The following is a 25853-nucleotide window of genomic DNA, read 5'->3' as shown; positions in this document are numbered from 1 at the left end:
AAAGATTTAAATGGAACCTGAGAGGACAATTCTTTCACAGAGAGGGTGGTGAGTATGGGAAACATGCGGCCAGCGGAAATCATAGAGTTGAGTACAATTACAATTTATAATACATGAAGGCAGTACATGGATTGGAAAAGTTCAAATTCACTGCCCTCAAATGCACTTGGACTCTCCGACATCTCTCTCCCCTTTCTTGATCTCTCCATCTCTATCATAGGGGACAGACTATCCACTGACGTCTATTGCAAACCCATCAACTTGCAGTTATCTGGACTACATGTTCTCCCACCCTGCCTCTTGCAAAGACGCTATCCCCTTTTCTCAATGTCTCCGTCCCCACTGCACTGGGAGGCACAGTGACGTCACGGTGGAGCTGCTGCTTTACAGCGTCCGGGACCCAGGTTCGATCCTGAGATGTTATCATATCATATCATATCATATCATATATATACAGCCGGAAACAGGCCTTTTCGGCCCACCAAGTCCGTGCCGCCCAGCGATCCCTGTACCTTAACACTATCCTACACCCACTAGGGACAATTTTTTTAAAACATTTACCCAGCCAATTAACCTACATACCTGTACGTCTTTGGAGTGTGGGAGGAAACCGAAGATCTCGGAGAAAACCCACGCAGGTCACGGGGAGAACGTACAAACTCCTTACAGTGCAGCACCCGTAGTCAGGATCGAACCTGAGTCTCCGGCGCTGCATTCGCTGTAAAGCAGCAACTCTACCGCTGCGCTACCGTGTATGTTCTCCCTAGGACCATGTGGATTTTCTCTGTGTGCTCCGGTTTCCTCCCACACTCCAGAAACATACAGGTTTGTGGGTTAATTGGCTTTGGTAAAATTGCATGAGCTTGCAACAATGCTGTCCATTCGTGGCTGATCTTTAACCTTAGAGTAATTTCTTCAAAAGTCTTCTTGATATCTCTGCTGAATACATTCAACAACGAAGCCTCTACATCCGTCTTGAGCAGAGAATGTCAAAGATTCATGATCAGCTGGGCGCAGTAAATTCTTCTCTTCCTATTCAGAATGTTATTTCCTAGACTGTGACCCAGGCTGTCGACACCCCAGGCAGAAGAAACGTCTTCCTTCCATTGACCCTGTCAAGCCCCATTTGTAGATTTAGTATTATTGTAACAATGCTACTTTGAAGAATTTCAACATGGCGTTTTGTCATCAAACTGTAAAAATCAAGCGAATAAATTAAGTTGTAGAGTTAAGTTCCTCCCTGAAATGTGCACAGTTTTGGGAAGGAGGATTTAAGTGTGAAGCTGTGGTTTGGAAACATTTTTAACTTTGAAGCAAGAAACAATGAGTTCAAATCCCATCCCAGAGGCATTGAATATAAACATTAGGTGAAGTATTACTGCCGAGCAGTGGGAATGTGAGACTGTCAGATACCCTGTTTTTTTTTTTGTTAAACCTGCCCTCTCAATTGGTTCTAAAAGATCTAGTAGCATTTTACAGCAAAGTGCGGGAGATAATCCTGTAACACTGAAGAAATATTTGTTCCTTAATTAGTATCATTTAAATCAGACATGTTGGTAAATTATCCTATTTGTTTTCTGGGACCTAGTTCTGTTCAAATGGCTGCTGTGATAACTAAAACGCAATTTACTCTTGTGCTCAAAAGTACCTCATTGGCTGTGAAGCTCTTGGGTTTGTTAAAAGGCGTTAATGTAACATTAAACAACTAGAATTCCCTCTCTGTTTGCCACTCATGAAGAATGATTTGCAACAAAGGGAGATTAAAGGTGTCATCAGGATTGAGAGTTAATGTGAGATACATAACTGTTTAAAATGTCGCAATACAGCAAATTCTAGTCTGATGGTGCACTGTGATGGTGCACAGAAATCGTGCAGTGGTGGTGTGCAATGAGAATGCAGTGATAGTGTGCTGTGAAGGGGCCAGTGTGATAATAAACAGATGAAACACAATGACGGTGCACAGTTATGAAACACAGATGATGCATGTTAATGATGCTCAGTGATGGTGCTCAGTGACAGGGAACACTGATGAGGGACAGTAATGGGACCTAGTAATGGGGAACAGTGATTAATAGTTCAATTGTTCTTTCATTATCACATGTACCAAGGTACAGTGAGATCCAGTTTTACAGATCAGTAAGATTATTGCCATACTGTTTCACAGTCCTAACCATTGCTGGCCATAAAGGCCTGTTGCAGCCGCCACCTCCATCTGGCCATCTGCGAACCATCGTCACTCTCCTTTGCCCGGCTATCTACAACCTTCATGCCCCAGGGACACCTCCCGCAGCCAACCTTGAAGGCTTGGAAGGTAAGACAAGACCCCCTTGTCTAGCGCCTGCCGTCGTTGCCGACCCCCTCCATCTCATCTCTGGTTCCCGGTCTTCAGGGAGAGCAGAGGCCAGGCTTGGTGGCTTCCCTGTCCTGGTTACGCGGCAGGGTGAGCAGGGGCTGCTGTTGGGGTATGGCCGTGGCTCGCCGGGACCTTCTGTCACATGCGGCACGGTGATGGGGAACAGTGATGGGAACAGCACAATTATGTGTTCTGAACCACCTAATGACGCCATGTAGTTAGCAGTGAATCCTTCAATGCAATCAGAAGACCTTTCACATCCACATTAGTTTACACTGAGATACGGCCTAGCTATCAATGCCTGCAACAGGGAAACATGTTTATGGTTTTACTTGTGACACTTCATTAAACCTTCACCTTCTATATCCTCAAAAGAAAATGGATGGAGGTGATCAATAGAGGTTTTCAAGACTGAAATCAATTTTCAGAGGAAGGGCAAAGACAGATACATGAAGTTAAGGTATAGATCGTCCATGTTCTGATTGAACAGTGGAGCCAGCACAGAGGACTAAATGGCCCATTCCGATCCATCAAGTTTTAATGGAATGTACTGAAGAGTAAGGATCAAATTACAGTAGAAGAGAAGATCTTTTGAAATAGCCAATACTGATTTTTTTTCACTTTAGTTCAATCTCAAGTAAGTAGTATTTTCCAAGAAGCTCTCAAACAACTAAGAGGGGCGAACATTTTTCATTCTCCGGTATTTGGAGAATAATATCAAAGGAGCGAAAATATCATTTTGAGGATTGGAACGAGGGGAAGGCTGAAAACCTGCTGGTGGACCACTGGAAACAAGTGAGTAATTGTGGCGTTAGCACTGACATGTGAAAGCACTTACAGGGTCAGGGAAGGGACCGCAAGCCACTCAGACGGAGCGCCGGGAAAGTCAACTCAAACAGACAGAGGGCCAGACAAGAAACCTTGACGCAAAGACGGTGCTTAACTAAAATATTTGCTATCCTTTACTGTGCAACAAACAAAACAGACAAAGACAGTCTGGGCTGGGTGTGACGGGCACCAATGCTGGCCGTTAATCAGAGAGAGGTAAATGAAGAGATCTTGCAATTTGGCAGATCATCATTTTGTAATAAATGTCATCTTATTATCAAAGTACATGCCCATTATCAACTCTGCAGTGCTAAGTGAGTGGTAAATATATTATTTTATGTTTCGGACAGATGATGGCAGTGGAGAGCAGAGCTTGGCACAGGGTAGGCAGGTCAGATTGCAACTCACTAGCTCGATGGTGCCTGGCTCTGAATGCTGGCACCCGCTGGGGCCACAGACGGTCCTCAGCCCGTTGTCCTGGCGATCCCAGTGAGCTGCCGGTCAGCACCAGTCACCACAGCTCGTGAAGCCTGGATACCATTGTGACCATGGAAAAAGTCACAGAGGGGAGGGGAGAGGAAGGGAAGACACAGGTGAAGTGTGTTTCCAGCAGCATCTGGTAAATGTGGAACTCTTCCACAGTTATGACAAAAGTTAAAGCTGTGGGCAGGAAACCTAGGCTCAAGCACAAGGGTCAGTCCAGAGAGAGTGCTGCATCATCAAAGAGTTGGACGGAGGGAGCACTGCATTGTAGAAGCATCAGTACTGAGGGAGTGCTACCATGTTGGAGGATTGTATCAGAGAGCATGCTGCTCTGTCGATAGAAAATAGGTGCAGGAGTAGGCCATTCGGCCCTTTGAACCAGCACAGCCATTCAATATGATCATGGCTGATCATCTAAAATCTGTATCCTGTTCCTGCTTTTTCCCCATATCCCTTGATTCTGTTAGCCCTAAGAGCTCAATCTAACTCTGTCTTGAAAACATCCAGTGAATTGGCCTCCACTGCCTTCTGTGGCAGAGAATTCCACAGATTCACAACTTTCTGGGTGAAATAGTTTTTCCTCATCTGAGTCCTAAATGGCCTACTCCTTATTCTTAAACTGTGACCCCTGGTTCTGGACTTCCCCAACATCGAGAACATTTTTCCTGCATCTAGCCTGTCCAATCCCTTAAGAATTTTATATGTTTCTATAAGATCTCCTCACATCCTTCTAAATTCCAGTGAATACAAGCCCAGTTGACCCATTCTTTCATCATATGTCAGTCCTGCCATCCCGGCTGCACTCACTCAATAGTAAGAATGTCCTTCCTCAAATTAGGAGACCAAAACTGCACACAATATTCCAGGTGTGGTCTCACCAGGGCCCTGTCCAACTGCAGTAGGACTTCCTTGCTCTTCTACTCAAATCGTCTTGCTATCGAGGTCAACATGCCATTAGCTTTCTTCACTGCCTGCTGTACCTGCATTCTTACTTTCAGTAACTGATGTACAAGGACACTAAGGTCTCGTTGCACCTCTCCTTTTCCTAATCTGACACCATTCAGATAATAATCTGCCTTCTTGTTCTTCCCACCAAGATGGATAACTTCACATTTATCCACATTATATTGCATCTGCCATGCATCTGCCCACTCACCCAACCTATCCATGTCACCCTGCAGCCTCATAACATCCTCCTCGCAGCTCACACTCCCACCCAGCTTTGTGTCATCTGCAAACTTGGAGATGTTACATTTAATTCCCTCGTCTAAATCGTTAATATATATTGTAAATAACTTGCGGCAGCCTACTAGTCACTGCCTGCCATTCTGAAAAGGACCAATTAATTCTTACTCTTTGCTATCTGTTTGCCAACCAGTTCTCTATCCATATCAATATCAAGGGGTACAGAGTACAGCGGGGTGCTGCACTCCAACAGTGCAGTGTTCCTTCAGTACGGATGCTTAGAGGGTCTGGCACTCCGCCAGTACTGACTGTAGGAAGACAGCATTGTACTGATCCACTCTGATCAGTGCTGCTCCTCTAACAGTGCGAGAGCTCTCTCAGTATCTCAGTCCAACGGTGTAGCACTCCCTCAACTAGCAAGTTTTCACACTATTGCTCCACTCATAATTAGTTTTCATCCAGATTGTTCGGAGCTCCTCGATTTCTTTCCTGTGTATTTTTGCACGGTCTTCCCATTCTGCTGGAGTTCATTTTCTTAGAGTCATAGAATCTTACAACTTGGAAACAGGCCCTTCAGCCAACTTGCCCACGCTGCCCAACATGTCCCTTCAACACTAGTCCCACCTGCCTGAATTTGACCATATCCCTCAAAACCAGTCCTTTTCATGTACCTGTCTAAATGTTTCTTAAATGTTGCAATAGTACCTGCTTCAACTACCTCCTCCGGCAGCTCGTTCCATACACCCACCACCCGTTGTGTGTAAAGGTTACCCCACAGGTTCCTGTTAAATTTCTTCTCACCTTTGTTGGACAATGGGGTCTCATGCCTGGTTTGTTGACTGAGCTTACTGAATTATATGTGGAACGGGTGTCAGGCTGTTAAACATCCTGCAATTCCTGCCACTTCTTCACACTTTTCTCCCAGGGTGTGAAGATGTGCAATGAACAGTGATGGAGAACATCCTGGATGCCTTTTACAGCAGGAGAATAAATCAAAAATAGTAATCTTAGTTTTTTGGCAAAGTTATTGGGTGGTGTAAGGGAGGCTGGATAGCCATCACTCAGGGAAAAAGATATGAGATTAGCAGAGTGCTGCACAGCCCACTGTATTTTTCTCTGGATTTGTTTATTTCCTCAACCATTTGACAAGGGGATCAGCTCTTGCATCTCTGTGACTGAGCTGGAGAGGATGATTTGTTTTGCTGTTAAGCATTACTTCCTTTCAGGTTAAATGGTGGAGAGAATTTACAAGACAAAGAGAATCCTTCTTCCCCTCCTAAACATTCCAAATCCCAGTCAAGATAATCTTTGCCATTTATAAATCATGGAGATCTTTTGTTGGTCCAGTGACTAGTGCAGAACTGTACGGCTGAGAAGTGCTAGGGGGTTTTAATCCTCATTCTGGACAGCTGTAAGATTCAACACTGGGACTGGGTGGAGAGATATACAGCTGGTCTTCCTGCTAAACTCTCAGTCCCGCTGGAAGGTGGACTTTGTGGATGTTGTCTGAGGTTCCAAGAGCCAAGCTCCCATCTGCATCCTGTCCTTCGGTTACATTGCCTGAGAACAAGCCACCAGTTTTGAACACACAAGTCCACCTCACCACCACTGCCTGCCTACGAATAATATGTCTCTTTGTCTGACATCAAGAGTTTAGTTTAGTTTAGAGATACAGCGTGGAAACAGGCCCTTCGGCCCACTGAGTTCTCGCCAATCAACAATAGTTCTATCCCACACGCTGGGGACAATTTACAGAAACATGATCAGAATGATGAGCAGAGATTTTCTCCAACTAAATACTGGAAACATTTCCCTTGGCCCTCCGAACATTTGACATTAAAGTAAATCTTAGTTTGCAAATTTTCACCACCACCAAAAATCCTCTTTCCATCTCCATCACACTACTTGCTCTTCCACCGCTCATCTGCTGTGAAAACTTTCACTCATACCTTTGATTGTCACTCTAGATGACAATTGTAATGCAGTCTTGGCCACCTTCCTTCTCCTGTATGCCAAAGGGTGTGCAGAGCACTGCTGTCTTATCCGATATTGCACTCTCTCAGCCGTGCACCATCCCTGTGCTTGCTGACCCGCAATGCTATACGACGAAACACCACCTTAACTTCTCAAATCCATAGGCTCAACCCTCCTTTTCTCTGTAACCTCCTTCAGCCTTGCATCTGATTCAAAGTAAAAATGCCATAAAGTGAGCCATAACTGGTGCAAAAATACCATAGCAGCAAATACTGGGAACCCACCCTGAACAAATCACATTAGTCCTCAACATTGCTATCTCATTGGAAAGGAAAGGCACCTATAAAGTCCTGCCTCTGTAACTGCCTTGAGACTTTGCCAAGATTCACCTACTACCTGCAAATCTGGCACATTGTCGTCATTTCTTCAGTTTATTCCAGTTTTAGGTTTAGACATATTGGAGGGGACATGGTGAAATAGAGACAGGCATTGCCAGTGAGTACATGTGTACTGAAAAATTCAGCCTGTAATGGAAAATCCATTGTTGTGCATTGCATTTGATATTTATCCTTTTGATCTCAGTGGACGACCCTTGGAAGCAGAGTGCCTGGTGATGTTGCATACAGTATAGACAGTCCATTTTATGCTATTGACTGGGGTTTATCAATAGTACTAAATGTTTGCTTGTGCATTAGCTGCCATAAAAACAGCTTTTTTCCACGAGTGATAGTGCTACTCAATAACCAAAGTCTGTAGTCTCTTTTTTGCTCTGGTTTATTTTCACCCTTATCCTTATTGTTTTGATATGTTTATGCTTTATTCTTAATTGTTAACTACATGTTTGTGTTGTCATTTGTGAGCGGAGCACCAAGGCACATTCCTGGTATCTGCATACTTGGCCAATAAACTTATTAATTAATTAATTAATTAATTCATTCATTCATTCATTCATTTTATTTTAGGAAACACTTTGTAAAGCTTTTATTTCAGAGGTAGCACTGGAGAGAACTGGTAGCCGTGCGGGTGATTTATTCATTACCAATGCTGTCTTATTGTTTATACAATGCTAAATATTATAAGTCCATTAAGTTCTCTATAACCATAGAGTTTTAGTTATTTCAAATCTATAACAGGTCTGAAGAGAAGTTTGCAATATTCCTTATATTTCATTACAGCACAGAAGAGTCCCATTCAATGCATTGAGTCCATGCTGGCTCCCAGATCATTCCCATCTCCCTCACTTATTTCCTTATCATCTATTCTCTCTCCCATGCACATCAATTCTCCTGCCACCCACCAGTACTCGGGGTGCCTTACACCAGCCAATTCAATTACCAGCGTGCCTTTGAGAAGTGGGAGGGAGCTGGAGCACCCAGTGGGAAATAAAATAGTCACAGAGAGAACATTCAGACTCCACACAGACAGCATCAGAAGTTGGGATTGAACCCTGGATGCTGGAGCTGTTACACGACTGTGCCACCCAAAATGGAGGAACAAAGTGAATACCTTGCAGTGTCAGACAATGTCCACTTCCACATCAGGAGAATATTACTTTATGTCCCACCCCAGAGGGCTGACCTATTCTCCAAGGTGATTCTCCCAGTGCAGTACTGAGTAAGGAGTGCAATGCCAGTGGTGATGCCTTTCAAATAATAAATTGAAATTATTATTTTTAAATCGGCAGAGCCTAGTAGTCTGAGATAAAAACAATAAATGTTGGAAAAACTCAGGCTGAATCTGTGAGAAGAGAAACTGGGTTAACGTTTCAGATCAAAGTCACTTTGTCAGAACTGATAAGGGGACAAAAGAGGCTTTTAATGCTGGAGGGAGAAAATGAGGGAGGCAGACATCTCTGATAGGTAAAACCGTGGTGTCCATGGGATGAGCTGTAAACAAGGTTAATTGGTCAATATGTGAATGGGAACAGTTAGAACACAGGATGTAAACCAGTACTGCACAGCACAAGCCCTTTGGCCAACATATCCACACCAATCATTGTTCCATTCTAACTCATCACCTGCCTGCACATGGTCCAAATCCCTTTATTCTTTGCCTGTCTACGTGTCTGCCTAAATGCCTCATAAACCTTGCTATTGTATGTATGTGGTTCTACCACATCACTGGCAGTACGTTGCAGACTTCTACTACGCTCTGAGTAAAAAACTTGTCTGACAAATATCCTTAAATATTTTCCGCTCTCATCTTAAACCTATGCCTCTAATATTTGACATTTTCATCCTGGGAAAAAGATTCTGACTATCTACCCTCATTATGCTGGTCATAAATTTATATACTTTTATCGGATCACCAAGGCTACAAAATAAAACAAGTTTGTCATTCTTCATAGTTAATACTGTCTAGAAACAACCTGGTGAACCTCTTCTGCACCTTCTCCAAACTCTTTGCAACTTTCTTGTGGTGGAAGAGACCAAGAACATAGGGAAAAGAACAGAAAAGAATATAGGAAGCACTAAATGCAGAACAGGGAAAGAAAGAATAAAAGGGGAGAGAGGGGAAATGCTGAGACAATATCACAGATAGATGACAGATGTAGATAAATCAGTTACCTGAAATTGTGGAATTCAGTGTTGAGCTAAGAAGGTTGCAATGTGTCCAGATGGAAGTTGAGATGCTGCTCCTCAACCTTACTCTGCGCTTCATTATAACACAAGACTGATAGGTCAGAGTGGAAGAGAAGTTTGGGAATTAAAGTGCCATTAAACGGAATTTCTATCTACTCTTTCAGACGAATGTAAAAAACATGTGGCAGATGGATTATTTTCCAGTGCCTTTATTCAAACTTAAAATCATTAGATACAGATTATTGGGGCAGTATCCTGTTGCTGTTTTAGGAACTTTGCTGTGCAAAAATTGCCACGTCATCAACTTGAATCGATAACTCTGTTTCCTCCTTAAAGATGCTCCCTGACCTGCTGAATATTTCTAGCATCTCCTGTTTTATCCAAAATTTCCCGCATCTGCAGGCTGAGCCACGCTGTTTTCGGCAGCACTACATTACTGAAATTGGGCTTATCCCAGAGTGAATCTGGATTATGATCATTCAAGATTGTTTTGTAACTCACTTCAGAAATTCAACTGTACTCTTCCAGTCCCTCTAGAATTTCACTGCTCAAATGAAATAGTTATTGGTGTACTATAGCTTGATGCGCTTTATACACTGCACTGCAATTTCTAGGCCCTTCTTGGTCATAGCTGCTATGAACCGGTCCTGCTGAGCCGGATGGTCACATCGCACAGTGATCCGGCACAGATCTACTTGCACTTTATTCTGTTTTAAAACTGTTACAATTTGTTTCATTGGGTTGTTTAAATTAATACTGACTAGCTAATTAAATTATTGCATCGTATGGGAGGCGCATTCCCAATCTCGTTGTACCCCTGTACAATGACAATAAAGATATATTGTATTGTATTGTATTGTATTCTCTCAGTGCAAGTCTTTTCCAAAAGTGAAAGTAGTTGCAATGTATTCATCCGGACACTAGAGGGGAGCCTGGGTACCTTCTGCCCAGCATGCAACCATGCGAGATGACAAAGTGCTTTAGGATTTTACAGGTTTCTTTGCAGATAATTTCGTAGATTGGAATTGTATTTAGGAAAGTGTGAGTAAGTAACTCCACAAAGACAGAAAGATATCCAGGACCTTCCTTATATTTGAAATGTGGTGTGCATTAAAAATAACAGTGACAGTCATGTTCATGTATAAGTCCCAGTGATATGATAGATGTTGCCATGTATTTCAAACTAGTGATCTAAATAAAAAAGTTTTGGACAGCCCACATCCCAGATATAGAGGTCAAAACATAAAGCAACCATGTTTAATTCATATCCTAAAAATGTGTGCATTAAATTTTGTGGCTCATATTCATCTCCCATTTTTGAAGGGTAGAAAACCATTTTGAAACTATTTTCATGTTGACTTCCAAAGAGGCATTGCCATAGGTATTTCCCGATTGGATGGGGATAAGGGAAATACTAAATGCAGTACTCCGAGGGTTAAGGTAAGATAAACTTCCAATTTATGGCACCTTTTAAAATCTTTAGTACATGCAAGGAATTACGTATGCATTGAACACGGGAGAATATCTATAATGGGAACTAGCAACATAGTTATTACACTCTGGATGTTAAGTCCCATCAAGAAGTAATATTCCCATGGAATTTAACTTTATCTGACATGCTAGATAGTCTTTCTATTGGGACTAGTTGCATGTCCAAATCTATTCAGCTACAACAGTACAATTTATTACATCAAAGATGTTATGTAATGTAAATCTGAGAGACACACTCCATGCTCTTCAGCATAACATCCTGAGTGAGTGCCACTTTGTCGGAGGTGCTGGTGTGGACAGGTGACGTCTTGATATGTTAGGAGAATCCCTGCGTGAATGACAATGACGCCCTGCTTTGATCCTCCAGGTATCCTGACCCCAATGTGGTCGTGACTCAGCACCTTCCCTTACTATCACTCCAACCCACTCATCTCACTTACAAGCCTGCAGGGCTCAGTGCCCAGCCACTTATCACTCGATGCTCAAGGCATGTTAAACGTTCTGAGGCTCTGGTCCTTCCCAACCCCACGACTTCCAGTCCCTTGAAGTCATGACCTTTCCGCACCTCAACTCCTATCAGCAATGTTTTGAAGATCCTCACACCAGTTACCAGTTGACTCTCCCCCCCCCTTACTATTCATTCCACCGCTCCCCACCACCAAATTAGCCACCTACCTTATCCCTCCCTGAACCCTAGCCGGATCATCTTTAAGGACCTCCATCCACCCATCACCATCTCCCCCCCCACCTTCTCACCCTCCATCTCCATGACTACTTCTTCCTCAGGGATATAGCTCCTGGCCATTATCTCCAGCCACCATTTGACAGGCCACACTCCGCTCCTGCCAGGACCCTGAATGCCACATGGTCAATAGTTCTCAATGCTTACAGCGCCAGAGACCCGGGATCGATCCTGACTCTAGGTGCTGTCTGTATGGAGTTTGTACGTTCTATGAGGAAAAACTTTTTTAGTCAGAGAGTTGTGAATCTGTGGAATTCTCTGCCTCAGAGGGCAGTGGAGGCCAATTCTCTGAATACATTCAAGAGAGAGCTAGATAGAGCTCTTAAGGATAGCGGAGTCAGGGGGTATGGGGAGAAAGCAGGAACGGGGTACTGATTGAGAATGATCAGCCATGATCACATTGAATGGCGGTGCTGGCTCAAAGGGCCGAATGGCCTACTCCTGCACCTATTGTCTATTGTCTATTGTCTATATCGGTGACCTGCGAGAGTTTTCTCCAAGTGCTTCGGTTTCCTTCCATACTCCAAAGACGTACAGGTTTGTAGGTCGATTGGCTTTGGTAAAATTGTAGATTTGTGTTAGTGTACAGGGATCGCTGGGCGGAGCGAACTTGGTGGGCTGAAGGGCCTGTTTCCGTGCTGTATCTCTCAACCAAACTAAACTAAACACTACTGAAATGCGCATTTGAGGGTCTACAACCAAGACAATAATCAGCAGCTCTGCGCCTTCCAATTAGCACACCCATTTGGAGGTGCTACGGTCATTGGGCCATCTTTATTCAAGAGTAGTGCTGAATAATGCACAAGGTTGACACAAATAGTATTGAAGAAAGTAGTGTCAGAATTGATGGAATGACCGGAAGAACAGCACACTCTTTTTATATTGCCAAGGGACAATTAGCATTCATCTCGACCCGTAGTTAACATTTCATCTGCAGGTCGGTTCTCTGGCCTTTCGACAAGTAGCGATAGTGAAATAGGCCAAGGTTCCTAAATAATGGAATGACAACAGCTTGGATAATGGAGTTCGATGTTTATAGAGGAGATTTACTGAACCATCAATACATTCTCCATTTGCTGAAACCAATACAGATGAGTTTTACGGTTCAGAAAGTAACCAAATTTGTCTTGTCTCTGGGGAGAGTGATGATGTCGGAGCTTCGAAGAATTTATTCTGTGAAACCAGGTTCCAGCTTAAGAAAACACCTTTCACAGGACTTGCAACTATACCTTGAAATCTCTAATTACAGGATATACTGTTTAAACATTCTTAAAGCCCTGTTCTCAACAACATACTGTCTTCCACCCATTAAACAAACTATTTAGTCTGCCTCACAGGTCAAATATCCCTGACAGACGTGCCTTATTAACGGGTCATTTTGTGCATAATCTTTGGAAAATCATTCACTTGTAGAATGAATAAAACCTGCCTGACTGGAAATATGTTGGATAATAATAATAATAATAATAATGCATTACATTTATATAGCGCTTTTCAAACACTCAAAGACGCTTTACAGGGATTTCTAGAACATAGAGAAGTGAATAAATAGATAAATAAGTAAACGAACAGAGAAAGGAGACAGAAGGTGGGGTGACCTTCAGTGGTTGAAGGCAGTGCTGAATAGGTGAGACCAGTGATGTTTTGAATGTGGTGAGTGAGGAGGAGTCTCTGACGGTTTGGGGTAGTGAGTTCCATAGGGTGGGAGCAGCGATGGAGAAAGCCCTGTCCCCCCAGGATCTGAGTTTGGTCCGGATGGGGGGGGGACAGGAGATTGGCAGCAGCAGAGCGGAGGGTGCAGGTGGGAGTGTGCCTGTGGAGGAGGTCAGTCAGGTAGGATGGGGCCAGGTTATGGAGGGCTTTGTAGGTCATGAGGAGGATTTTGTACTGGATTCTCTGGGGGATGGGGAGCCAGTGGAGTTTGTAAAGGACGGGGGTGATATGGTCACGGATCGGGGAGTGGGTGAATAGACGGGCAGCGGAGTTTTGAATGTATTGAAGTTTACTGATGATTTTTGAGGGTGAGCCATAGAGGAGGCTGTTGCAGTAGTCCAGACGGGAGGTGATGAAGGCGTGGATGAGGGTTTCTGCAGCTGTGGAGGAGAGGGATGGACGGAGACGGGCAATGTTTTTGAGGTGGAAGAAGGCTGTCTTTGTGATGTGTTTGATGTGTTTGTCGAAGGAGAGGGTTTGATCAAAAATGATTCCAAGATTCCGGATGTGAGGGGAGGGCAGCTGCCAATTCTAGGCCTCCATTGACTCCAGGGCATTCATCTAGGAAACCTATTGTGGCGCAGACTGCCATATACTCTCCCAATGTCATCTGCAATGACCCAACATAGACATGAGACAACTGACCAGATCAAAACACAAAGTGCTAGCGGGACTCAGCAGGTCAGGCAGCATCTGCGGAGAGAATGGATAGATGACGTTTCAGATCTGGACCCTTCTTCAGATGGATTGTAGTAACAGGGAGAAAGCTGGAAAAGAGGTGGGGACAGACCCCAACCTAAAACGTCACCTATCCTTTTTCTCCAGAGATGCTGCCAGACCCGCTGAGTTACTCCAGTACTTTGTATCTATCTGAGAGCAGGACGAAGCCAGGCAAGCAATCGTTGGATACCCATTCCCTCCACAGACACTGCTTGACCCGCTGAGTTACTCTAGTGCTTTATGATTTACACAAGATTCCAGCACATGCAGATCCTTGTGTTGGACCAGATCATCTGCTTTAGGAGGACCCCATTTTGCCCATTAGGTTCATACCAGCTCCCAGAGGAACAATCCCATTGGTCTCATTCCCCCCTCTCCTTATTCTCTCCTTACCCAGCAACTTATTATCTCCCAAATGCACATCAACCTGCTGGCCAAATACCCATCAACTCTCCTGCCACCCACCTACATGAAGAGTCATTTACTGTAGTGTGTTAACCTATTTGCATATCTTCGGTATATGGGGGGAAACCAGTGCAAGCCCACACAGACTTGAGGAGAATATGTAAACTGCACACACAGCAGCCAAAGTCAGGATTGAACCGATATCGTTGGAAAAGTGAGGCAGCAGCAACGACTTGATATATTTGAATTTTGGATGTAATTGGAGTTGCTGGACATCCTCTCCTTTGATTTCATCAGGACCTTTGTCTTTCATGTTCAGGTGGACAAACACGTGAGTCTCTTGTCCAAATGACAGAAGGGAAGGAATTACACCTGTTTTTCCTTTCCATTGAAATCAATGTGATCAGTATTGATGTACAACTGGTGCTAGACCAATTTCACTTGCGCCCACGGTTCTTCTAACAAACCAGTTTTCCCACAGGAGATATATTATTGTCATCCCTATTCTCAATGAAATAGTCATGGTATATTTGTATATTGGCCACATGTGGATTTAATCTGTATTTATCTTTGTTTGTTTTTTATCTCCGTGGTATCTTCTCTTTATTTCTTTTTGAAAAAGGATTTTTTTTTAAATCTCTGGCAACAATTAGGTAGACATTTCTTATTATATATTGCAACCTTTGACATTGGAAATTAAATTTTGTTTCATATTAAGTTCTGGCTCACTTTCTGACTCTTTCAGTTCTCAGCACATTTCAGAACAGAAAAAAAAGAACTGAATTTCAGGTATGCAATGGGTACAGCTCACTGGTAGCTTCCTTGTACCAAGTTAGAAGGCTGTTGGTTCAATTCACATCTGAGATAGAAGAGTGAGCGGATATTGTACTGACAGCAGTGTTGTCTTCTGGGCATTGCAGTGAACATATTTAAGTTCACTGGTGGAGGGATGAAGGAGGAATTGAAGTGAAACAAAAGCAACAAGTGGTGCTGTTACAAAACTGGTTGGCCACAAAAACAGAGGAGGCAGAAAGCCTCAGCTCGCTTAAGCAAAAACACATTGATGAATACTTAAAGAAGCCTAAGTGCGTGGACCAAGGACCAAGGATTGGAAAATGAGATTAACCTAATGTAAATTCCTGGCAGCCATGGACATAATGGGTTGAATGGCATCATTTGATGTCTTAAAGTTCCATAATTCTTAGGATTAATTATTTAGTCAATATCTTGGCATAAAATGATGCTGTTGTAAGGAGAAAGTGAGTTCCTTAACTCTTTTGGCCAGCATCTAATTCTCAAGTGGCATTAGGACCTCAGAATGTTATATGCCAGTTAACCGCCACATTGTCTATGGTATAATAATGCTGGTGATTCATGGGTTGTAGGCCAATTTGGATGTATTGAAGTTGTGAAAGATTCCATATAAATGGAATCATATTCTTTCCCTTTTATTGCATGTAGATGAGACGAAGCCAGCAATTAAGGTATGCATATATAAAATCCTGCTTCTTTCACAACCCAGATGCAAAGCAACTTTCGAGATGTTCACTGACTCTACATTAACAAAACTTTCTCCATTGCCGTGATCCTATTCTACTTACTTCTTCTCACAGACTATCCAAAGAGAGTTGATTTTTCCCCCTTGTGCTTTGAATCTGTATACTTTCAAAAAGCCAGCACCCAAGTCTATTTTAGATTGTGTTCATCGTCTACAGTTCTTAGCACACTGATTACAAGGGACAGATAAATCACATGAGCTAGCCAATTGGATACAAAATTGGCTTGAAGGAAGGAGACAGTGGGTAGTGGTAGAAGGTTCAGACTGGAGGCTTGTAACAAGTAACGTGTTGGTAGTGGGTCTACTGTTGTCTGTTAATTTTATATTCACGATTTTAACGGTTAGTAAATTTGTGGATTTCACTAAAATTAACATATTATGAGCAGTGAAGAGGGTTATTTAAGATTGAAACGGGATCTTGATCAATTGGGCCACAAGGCTGAGGAAGTGGTAAATAGAGGTTAATTTAGATAACTGCAACAAGCCAGGGCAGGACTTAATCAATAAATGATAGGGCCTTGGAGAATACTGTAGAACAGAGAGTCCGAGGGATGCAGCCTCATTGTTCCATGACAGAGTGGTGTCTTCCCTTGCCTTCATCTGTCAGGGTATTCAGTACAGGAAGATGTTATGCCAGACCTGCACAAGGTGTCTCTAAGGCTCAATTTGAAGCACAGCATACGGTTCTGGTCAACCTACTACAGGAATGAGGCATTAAACTGGAAAGATTGCAAATCAGATTTACAAGGATGTTACCATGTGGAGGATTTGAGTTAGAAGGAGAAGGTGAATACACTGGGTCTTTTTTTCCCCTGGGACTGAAAAGACTAAGGGCTGGCCTTACAGAGTTGTATAAATTTACAAGGGGCAGATAGATAACGTGAACAACCACAGTCTTTTCCCCAGGCTAAGATCCTTCTTCAGATTGAGTTAGGGGAGAGGGGGGACTAGAGATCTGGAAGGGGAAAGTGTGAAAATGACTGATCAAAGCAGATGAGGATCAAGGAAATATAGAATGGTTCATTGTTGGCTGAGGGGAAAGTGACAACGAGGCATATAATCAGTAAAATTAATCAGGGGGCAGTGAAACAAGTCAGAGAACTAGGGTGGGGGAGGGATAGAGAGAGAAAGCAAGGGTTACTTAAAGTTGGAGAAATCAGTATTTATCTGTGATGTGAGCTGCCTTTGCTCTTCTGAATTCCACTTGGTACATTTTGGATACAGCATTTTTATTCTCTCTAAATATTAATTTTTAAATATTGCTTGTGCAGCTATGCACAGCCTGCTGCAAATACAACTAATGTGAATGCAAAGAGTTAAGGTGCAAGCTTGTCTGAAACCTGTGAGGAGGAAAGGGGGGAGGAGTTCTTCCAAAACTTGCTTTGTTAGAGTTCCAACAATACAGGTTTTGGAGAATTAAGAGGAGAATCAGCTACAGGCTTAATATTGGGATCTATGCAAATAAATATAAAAAAATAAATGGGTTAGGTTTCCTCACACTGCTCCCTTTTACTGACGAGTGGCTTTACATTTGAAGATTTCAAAAGCCCTGTTTCATTTATCAATACAATGAGATAGTACTGCATGCTGCAATGGTATCAAATGGGAATGTAAACAGAATCTTAAGTTATTTCCTCTGTTAGCTAGGATAGTGAATCAGACTTGCTTTTTTCAGAAGCAGATACCTTTGGAATCTTTCCACTTACCAATTTGAGCAACGATTCTCCTGTCTGATGTCAGTGACCTAATCTGCAAAGCAGGAGTGGAATCTGCACTCCATTAATTAACCACTCGAGACATTCAACAGTTGACTGCACTAAGATTGAAGGGAAATTCCAAAGTCACTCCAACATTAACAGATCCTATTCCAGCATGCAGAATTCAGCACAAATGCACTGTACAATTTTAAGAAGACATTTAATGAATAGTAGCAGCTTGCTGAGAGAGTTATGTGGGCATTCTGGGTTTCGGAGCCACACAATCATTAGGCTGGGTACGAATGGCAAGTATCTATCATTAAAGGACAATTGTGAAATTTTTGGATTTGAATAGTATTCCAATAATATTGCCATTGTTATTTAGGTATAAACTGGCTGTGGGAGTTACAGTGTCATAGTCATAGAGCACGGAAACAGGCCCTTAGGCCCAGCTTGCCCATGCCGACCAAGATGCCCCATAAACACTACACCATAAACTTTGTCCTAGGACTGAGGACTTGATCTTCAAATACCATTGGCCTCAAAGGCTGTACTGACACATTGAAGGTGGTGGAGGATTTTAGCATCAATATTACTAATAGATGGCTCCCTAGATGTGGGAAGTGGTACACATTTTCCAGGGTCCTGCCGTGAACCCACATTGTTGGAGACCAGTGTGATGCAGTGAGGGCAGGCTGGTTGAGGATCTTGGTTTTGTGGATGTTAAGTCCAGCCCATCTTCTCCTGTGCTTTGGGGAATGTCAACAAGGTCTTGGAGCTTATTAGCATGGTTCAAGAATGCAACATCAGTATATTTCTCAAGGGAGAGTAGGGAAGGACATGAAACAGTAGTTGCCATGACCACATCATATGAACGAATCAACTGATAACCTTGCATAAATGATTGCCATGTGTTTAACGTAGCAGCACTCTGATATGAATCAATATTGATAGAATGGCAAACCAGTATGAATCACTGCCCATTGGGAACATACACCTCCTCATAAGTGACCACAGAGCAATAAACCAAAGCACCTTTAGTCATTCAACTTTACTGTAATATGAGTGAGTGGCAATATTCAATTCTAGTTGAACTGTAAACGGGTGTGTATTAGGATGCACAGTACTCTATTCTTCATGAATAATTGTCCTTCGGACTTCTAGCATGAAGCTGCGCCTAGGTAAATGTATTACAGTTCTAACCAGGATCAATAAAACTGCAAGAAGGAACTGCAGATGCTGGTTTAAACCAAAGATAGACACAATAGACAATAGACAATAGACAATAGGTGCAGGAGTAGGCCATTCAGCCCTTCGAGCCAGCACCGCCATTCAATGCGATCATGGCTGATCACTCTCAATCAGTACCCCGTTCCTGCCTTCTCCCCATACCCCCTCATTCCGCTATCCTTAAGAGCTCTATCCAGCTCTCTCTTGAAAGCATCCAACGAACTGGCCTCCCCTGCCTTCTGAGGCAGAGAATTCCACACCTTCACCACTCTCTGACTGAAAAAGTTCTTCCTCATCTCCGTTCTAAATGGCCTACCCCTTATTCTTAAACTGTGGCCCCTTGTTCTGGACTCCCCCAACATTGGGAACATGTTTCCTGCCTCTAATGTGTCCAATCCCCTAATTATCTTATACGTTTCAATAAGATCCCCCCTCATCCTTCTAAATTCCAGTGTATACAAGCCTAATTGCTCCAGCCTTTCAACATACGACAGTCCCGCCATTCCGGGAATCAACCTAGTGAACCTACGCCGCACGCCCTCAATAGCAAGAATATCCTTCCTCAAATTTGGAGACCAAAACTGCACACAGTACTCCAGGTGCGGTCTCACCAGGGCCCGGTACAACTGTAGAAGGACCTCTTTGCTCCTATACTCAACTCCTCTTGTTACGAAGGCCAACATTCCATTGGCTTTCTTCACTGCCTGCTGTACCTGCATGCTTCCTTTCAGTGACTGATGCACTAGGACACCCAGATCTCGTCGAACATCCCCTCTTCCTAACTTGACACCATTCAGATAATAATCTGCCTTTCTATTCTTACTTCCAAAGTGAATAACCTCACACTTATCTACATTAAACTGCATCTGCCATGTATCCGCCCACTCACACAACCTGTCCAAGTCACCCTGCAGCCTTATTGCATCTTCCTCACAATTCACACTACCCCCCAGCTTAGTATCATCTGCAAATTTGCTAATGGTACTTTTAATCCCTTCATCTAAGTCATTAATGTATATCGTAAATAGCTGGGGTCCCAGCACCGAACCTTGCGGTACCCCACTGGTCACTGCCTGCCATTCCGAAAGGGTTCCATTTATCCCCACTCTTTGTTTTCTGTCTGTCAACCAATTTTCTATCCACGTCAGTACCCTACCCCCAATACCATGTGCTCTAATTTTGCCCACTAATCTCCTATGTGGGACCTTGTCGAAGGCTTTCTGAAAGTCGAGGTACACCACATCCACTGATTCTCCCCTGTCAATTTTCCTAGTTACATCCTCAAAAAATTCCAGTAGATTTGTCAAGCATGATTTCCCCTTCGTAAATCCATGCTGACTCGGAATGATCCTGGTTACTGCTATCCAAATGCTCAGTAATTTCGTCTTTTATAATTGACTCCAGCATCTTCCCCACCACTGATGTCAGACTAACTGGTCTATAATTACCCGTTTTCTCTCTCCCTCCTTTCTTAAAAAGTGGGATAACATTTGCTATCCTCCAATCCACAGGAACTGATCCTGAATCTATAGAACATTGAAAAATGATCTCCAATGCTTCCACTATTTCTAGAGCCACCTCCTTAAGTACCCTGGGATGCAGACCATCAGGCCCTGGGGATTTATCAGCCTTCAGTCCCATCAGTCTACCCAAAACCATTTCCTGCCTAATGTGGATTTCCTTCAGTTCCTCCATCACCCTAGGTTCTCCGGCCCCTAGAACATTTGGGAGATTGTGTGTATTGTGTGTATTGTGTGTATTGGAGTAACTCAGCGGGACAGGCAGCATCTCTGGAGAGAAGGAATGGGTGACGTTTCGGGTCGAGACCCTTCTTCAGAGAATCTTGACCCGAAACGTCACCCATTTCTTTTCTCCAGAGATGCTGCCTGTCCCATTGAGTTACTCCAGCTTTTTGTGTCTATCTTCAATAAAACTGTAGCTCAGTGTGAATCAGTAATGCAAGGTCAGTACTCTGTCATGGTTTGATGCCCACGTCATAGTAATGGGGAATTGGCACAGATGAGGAGCTGAGGTCAGCGTACATCAGCCATAATCATATTGAATGGTGGGCAGGTATAAGTGGCCTCCCCCTGTACCTATTCTCTTGTGTTCTTCAATTTGTATGTTCTTTTACAACAAACTAGATTGAATTAATAACAGTACAACTTTATCTCAATGTGATTTATTGGAGACAGACTATAAACTGGTATGAATCAGTCCCCATGGAACTCTTTTATTATGAATCATGTCCATTGGTCCATTCTCCAGTGTGAATCAGTATTACTGGGCCCATACATATCAAAAATGAATGGCTTTTTGAACTGGAATCCAGTGTTAATGCCCATGAGACAGCATTCAAGCTTGAGTCATTGTTTGTGGGACATCTTTCAAATAGGAATGCGTGCATACAACTGTATCCCAGCATGAATTAGAACCAATGGAGTTGAACATTGGTATGAATCTATAATATAATGTTAGCTAAAATCATATCACTGCATTCATGTGAGAGTTGGAGACATTTTGGAGGAAGGACTGAAAATGTGCAGAAATCCCCTGTCAACACCTTTGTGATTCAACTTCTGTATACTAAACACTTTAGGCACAGGCTGTGTACATAGGTAATCCCATACCCAAATATTGAATTCTTGTGCCTCTTCCCCACTCTCCCCTGCACATCCACTTCTCCCACTATCCCAACCCAGTCACCCTGCTCTTTTCCCCTCATTTGTGCATTCATCCACCATTCCCGAGTTCCTCATTTCCCTTCTAACCCCCGCCCTCCCCTCTTTCCCCTACCCACTGTCCCATTCCACCTACATCCCCACCCCCACCCCATCTGCCAATCAAACGTCCCTCACCTTTAGATAGACACAAAATGCTGGAGTAACTCAGCGGGACAGGCAGCATCTTTGGGTAGAAGGAATGGGTGATGTTTCGGGTCGAGAAGTCTTCAGACTGAGGAAGGGTGTCGACCCGAAACATTACCCATTCCTTCTATCCAGAGATGCTGCCCGACCCGCTGAGTTACTCCAGCATTTTGTGTCTATCTTCAGTTTAAATCAGCATCTGCAGTTACATCCTACAACATTTTTTTCTCTCACCTTTAGTCACCTTTCACTTGCCAGGCTTTGTCCAGTCCCCATCTTTTTTTCCAGTTGTCTCCCCGTTTCTCCTATCAGTCTGAAGGGTCGTGACCCGAGATGTCACCTATCCATTCTCTCCACAGATGCTGCCTGACCCGCTGGGTTCCTCCAGCTCATTATCCCAAGCCAGCTCAAAATCTGCAAAGTTATTGAAGAACAGCTCCTTTACCGCTGTTGTCAGCTTCTTGAACAGACCTCTCATATGCTAGGGATGAATTTCCCATTCTTCCAATCTACTTAGTTGTGCCTCCTGCATTTTTTTTCCAATTTGCACTTTCTCCATAGCTGTAACACTTTATTTTGCACTCTGTTTATTTTCCCTGTTGCACTACCTGATGTAATCACATATGGCATGACTTGCCTGATTAGCATGCAAAATAAAGGTTTTCACTGTATAATAAACCATTACCGGACGTGAATACTGATTCACAAGCAAATCAAATCAGTCTTGACTTTATTCTTGCAAACCCTTGAATTATCCCATAATCACATGATTCTTTCTTTTTGTGGACCTGAATGAACAGAGCATGTCCTGATTTGACTAATTGTTGCCAGATAAAGTTTCTCAGATGATGCTCAGTGATTAAAATGGCTTGAGTTTGGATTGATTTGAATCAGACAGGGCTCTCACTACTTTGCTGGGAATTTAGCGGCTTCAGGTGCTATTCGGGTTGGCACCCCACTGCAGAACTGAGGGAGTGTTGCAAAGTCAGAGTCCCATCTTTCAGACAAAATGGGTCTCCCAAGATCCAATCTGTCCCTTAGGCACCTGTAAGAAATCACAAGGTGTTACTTTGAACGCAAAAGAGAATTATTCCAGTCCCCAGCTATCATTCACAATTCAACTAACATAAATACAATAAACGGATTCTCTGGTCTTAATCTCCTTGCTATTTGTTGGAACTTTCTGTGCATAAAATGGTTGCACAACTTTCCACATTACAACAGTGCAGAATTGATTGTAAAGCACCTCAGACTGCACAGTGGCGCAGTTGCTGCCTTGCAGCTTCAGAGTCCCGGGTTCGATCCTGACTACGGGTGCTGTCTGCACTGAGTTTGTACATTTTCCCTGTGACCGCGTGGGTTTTCTCCAGGTACTCCGACTTCCCCCTCCCCACCCCCACACTACAAGGAAGTACAGGTCTGTAGGTTAATTGTCACTGGTGTACATGCAGGATAGTGATAATGTACTAGGTGGTCGCTGGTCGGCGCGCACTCGGTCCGAAGGGCCTGTTAACGCGTTATATCTCTAAAGTCCAAAGTAAAGACAGCCCTGAGATCAATATATGCAACATGTAAATTCAGCTTTTAATGATACAATCCGGATCCCAAACATAAACTAAACAAACAGTTGTCTTCCATTATTTCTGTGGATTGTGAGCTGGAGATGGTACTGAGCTTGGTTCAATAAGTGTTTGGGTTCGTCCTGTGACTCGCTTCCACCTCCTCCTCTCAGCTAGCACCTGCTGAAGCTGTATGTTTGGAAACACAAGGAGCTGCAGGTGCTGAAACTATCGGAAGGCAGTCTGAAGAAGAGTCCCGACTCGAAACAAAGCGTTTCACATACTGCTTTTAATCAAGGGGATGAGATGCGCTGCGGGCGAGAAAGAAAGAAAGAAAGAGCGAGCAACGGACCTCAGTGAAATCCCCGACACACCTCTCCACACAGGGCTCAAAGTTTTGTCTCAGGACAGTTTGCTGTTGGACTTTACTTCGCAATGCTGCCCTGCATAAAGCAGGAATACAGCAATTTACAGCGGCCCCTCCCTTTTCGCCAACTCGTGCCTTTGATCTCGGTTGCCCTTTATCTTGGAAATACCTATTAAAAACCTTCCCTAAGCCGGTGTGGACTTGCTTGGCCTCCTCCCCCCCTGCGCCTGATTGGTGAGACTGAGTCAGAGCTTCCCTCGGCTCGCCCCAGCTGATCCCAGGCTTGGCTTTGCAACGACGAGGGCAGCCAGCCAGCCAGCCAGCTAACTAACTAGCTCTGTCCCCTTCCTCCTGACTTCGCTCTGAGCTGCAGTGGCAGCAGCAAGCGGGCAGCGCAAAGTTTCAACAAAGAGCGTGTGGGTCTGTCTGATGGATCTTCAGCGTGGGAGGGGAAGTGAGTGGATATAAACCTCTCCACTTGTTACCAAGTTTTTTTTGTTGTTCTCTGTGACTGCGGACTTCTCCATGCACTGCGGATAATGGGATTCTAAAGATGAAGCAGGTATGACTACCCCGAGCAAACTACTACTACTACTACTACTGTGGCACCGCTCTCAGTGCAGTTTTTAAAGCGTTGCCATTTGATTCTGTATTCGCAGGCCTTGCCAATGCAGAAACTTTGGTTAACATTGCAGTGAGTGAATGGAATTGCTGGCCCGAGTCTCTGTCAGTTAATTAGTGCCCTGCCAGTAGGAAGTCTGGCAAGTTTTTTTTGTGTGTGTGTGTCGTCTGGGCCCTTTGATCATTTGTATGGCAAATAGACGTGCAGTGTCTCCATGGCAACCTATGCTTGTAGGTTGGTGGGAACAGAGAAGATTCCTGAGCATGGACAAAGAGCGGTTTGTTAGTATATTACTTGGTTTTAAACAGCAGGGCAGCGCTGAGCAGAAGGTGAATCACTTTACAGTCCTTAAAGTGGAGGTGTGAATTTTAACGAGTCGGGTTAACAAGTTTGTTTAGCGAGATTCGACTCCGTTGCTGCATTTCAGGGGTGGAGGATGGGTTGGGGAAATCGCCTTCGTTGTCTTTGGCGGTAGAAATTCCAAGCCTCTCTGTACTGCCACCAGTGCAAGTCAAAGTGCTAACTTCAGAAAGTAACGTCCCGTTTACTCAAGTTTGGCAGTCACTGTCGGCGCCTCGGTGTTACTGTGAAGGTGAAGTTTTAACCCGGTTGCTTGAGGCTGTCTTGGCTGATTTAATGACAACAATTTTACTGGTAGTACACCACGAGGCACACTCCAACAGACCAGATCCAACACACCAGATCCAACACACCAGATCCATCACGAGTGCAGCCAAGATTCATTCCACACACATACCTCGGCCTCCTTTGAAACCTAATTATAACTTATTTCCAGTATCCTTTAATTAAAGGTATAAGAATGCGTGCCTAATCCCAAGCTTCATGCTTTTTGTTGGCCCGTGTAAAATGTAGCTGACAAACTGCTTGGCTGTAGTTACGGATTTTAAAAATGCACGTACTCGCACTTGGTGTGTTTTTAAAACTGATTGGAGTTGGCAGAAAGTCCATCCAATGAACACTTTCATGCATGTGTTTCAAGCCACTAGGATTCGGTAGCGGTGGTTGTCTTTTTTTAAACTTCAGTGGGATTGTGCGAATTCTTGTATCTGTCGTTCAGCACCTGAGTCGAGCACAGTTTGTGTGCGATTCTCTTGGCAACCTGCAGAGGTCAGGCAGTGGATAAAGCAACAGCTTTCGAGTTGGTTTCATCCCATCCCTTTTATGCAACCTCTCCCTCCCCAGAACATTAAATGTAAGCTGCTAGGAGCTCATCTCTGTCAGTTTGAGTATAATATGAGGAGCAAGGAAGAGGATAAAGAGCAACATTGAAAGCATTTATGTGGCTTGTTCTGCAGTGACGTACCTGAGGGAGACAAACACAATTCAAAAAATTCTCCCCAAGTACACACAAGTAATTCTGCATGGAAATCCTCACCATTGGTTCTGACTTTTCTGGCCATCTGCAGTAACCTTTTGATTCTTTTGCTTGTCCAGTATATATCTATCACATAAAAAA

The 25853-nt window shown here is 43.6% G+C and overlaps 1 protein-coding gene across 3 annotated transcripts in view; it reads left to right on the top strand.

Annotated features, from left to right (window-relative positions):
* Window positions 1-25853, top strand: part of LOC144598892 (E3 ubiquitin-protein ligase Midline-1) — a 266261-nt gene that overhangs the window by 95763 nt on the left and 144645 nt on the right. Inside the window, exon 1 of one of the 3 annotated variants that reach the window (XM_078409459.1) lies at window positions 24081-24316. The exons of the other annotated variants lie outside the window; for them this stretch is intronic. The gene's annotated coding sequence lies outside the window, so the exon portion shown is untranslated. Of the gene's footprint in view, window positions 1-24080; window positions 24317-25853 lie in introns of those variants that run through there. 3 annotated transcript variants of the gene reach the window in all.

This window comes from Rhinoraja longicauda, chromosome 12 (genome assembly GCF_053455715.1).
Source record: "Rhinoraja longicauda isolate Sanriku21f chromosome 12, sRhiLon1.1, whole genome shotgun sequence".
Taxonomy (NCBI): domain Eukaryota; kingdom Metazoa; phylum Chordata; class Chondrichthyes; order Rajiformes; family Arhynchobatidae; genus Rhinoraja; species Rhinoraja longicauda.
This window is presented reverse-complemented; position numbering and strand designations above follow the sequence as displayed.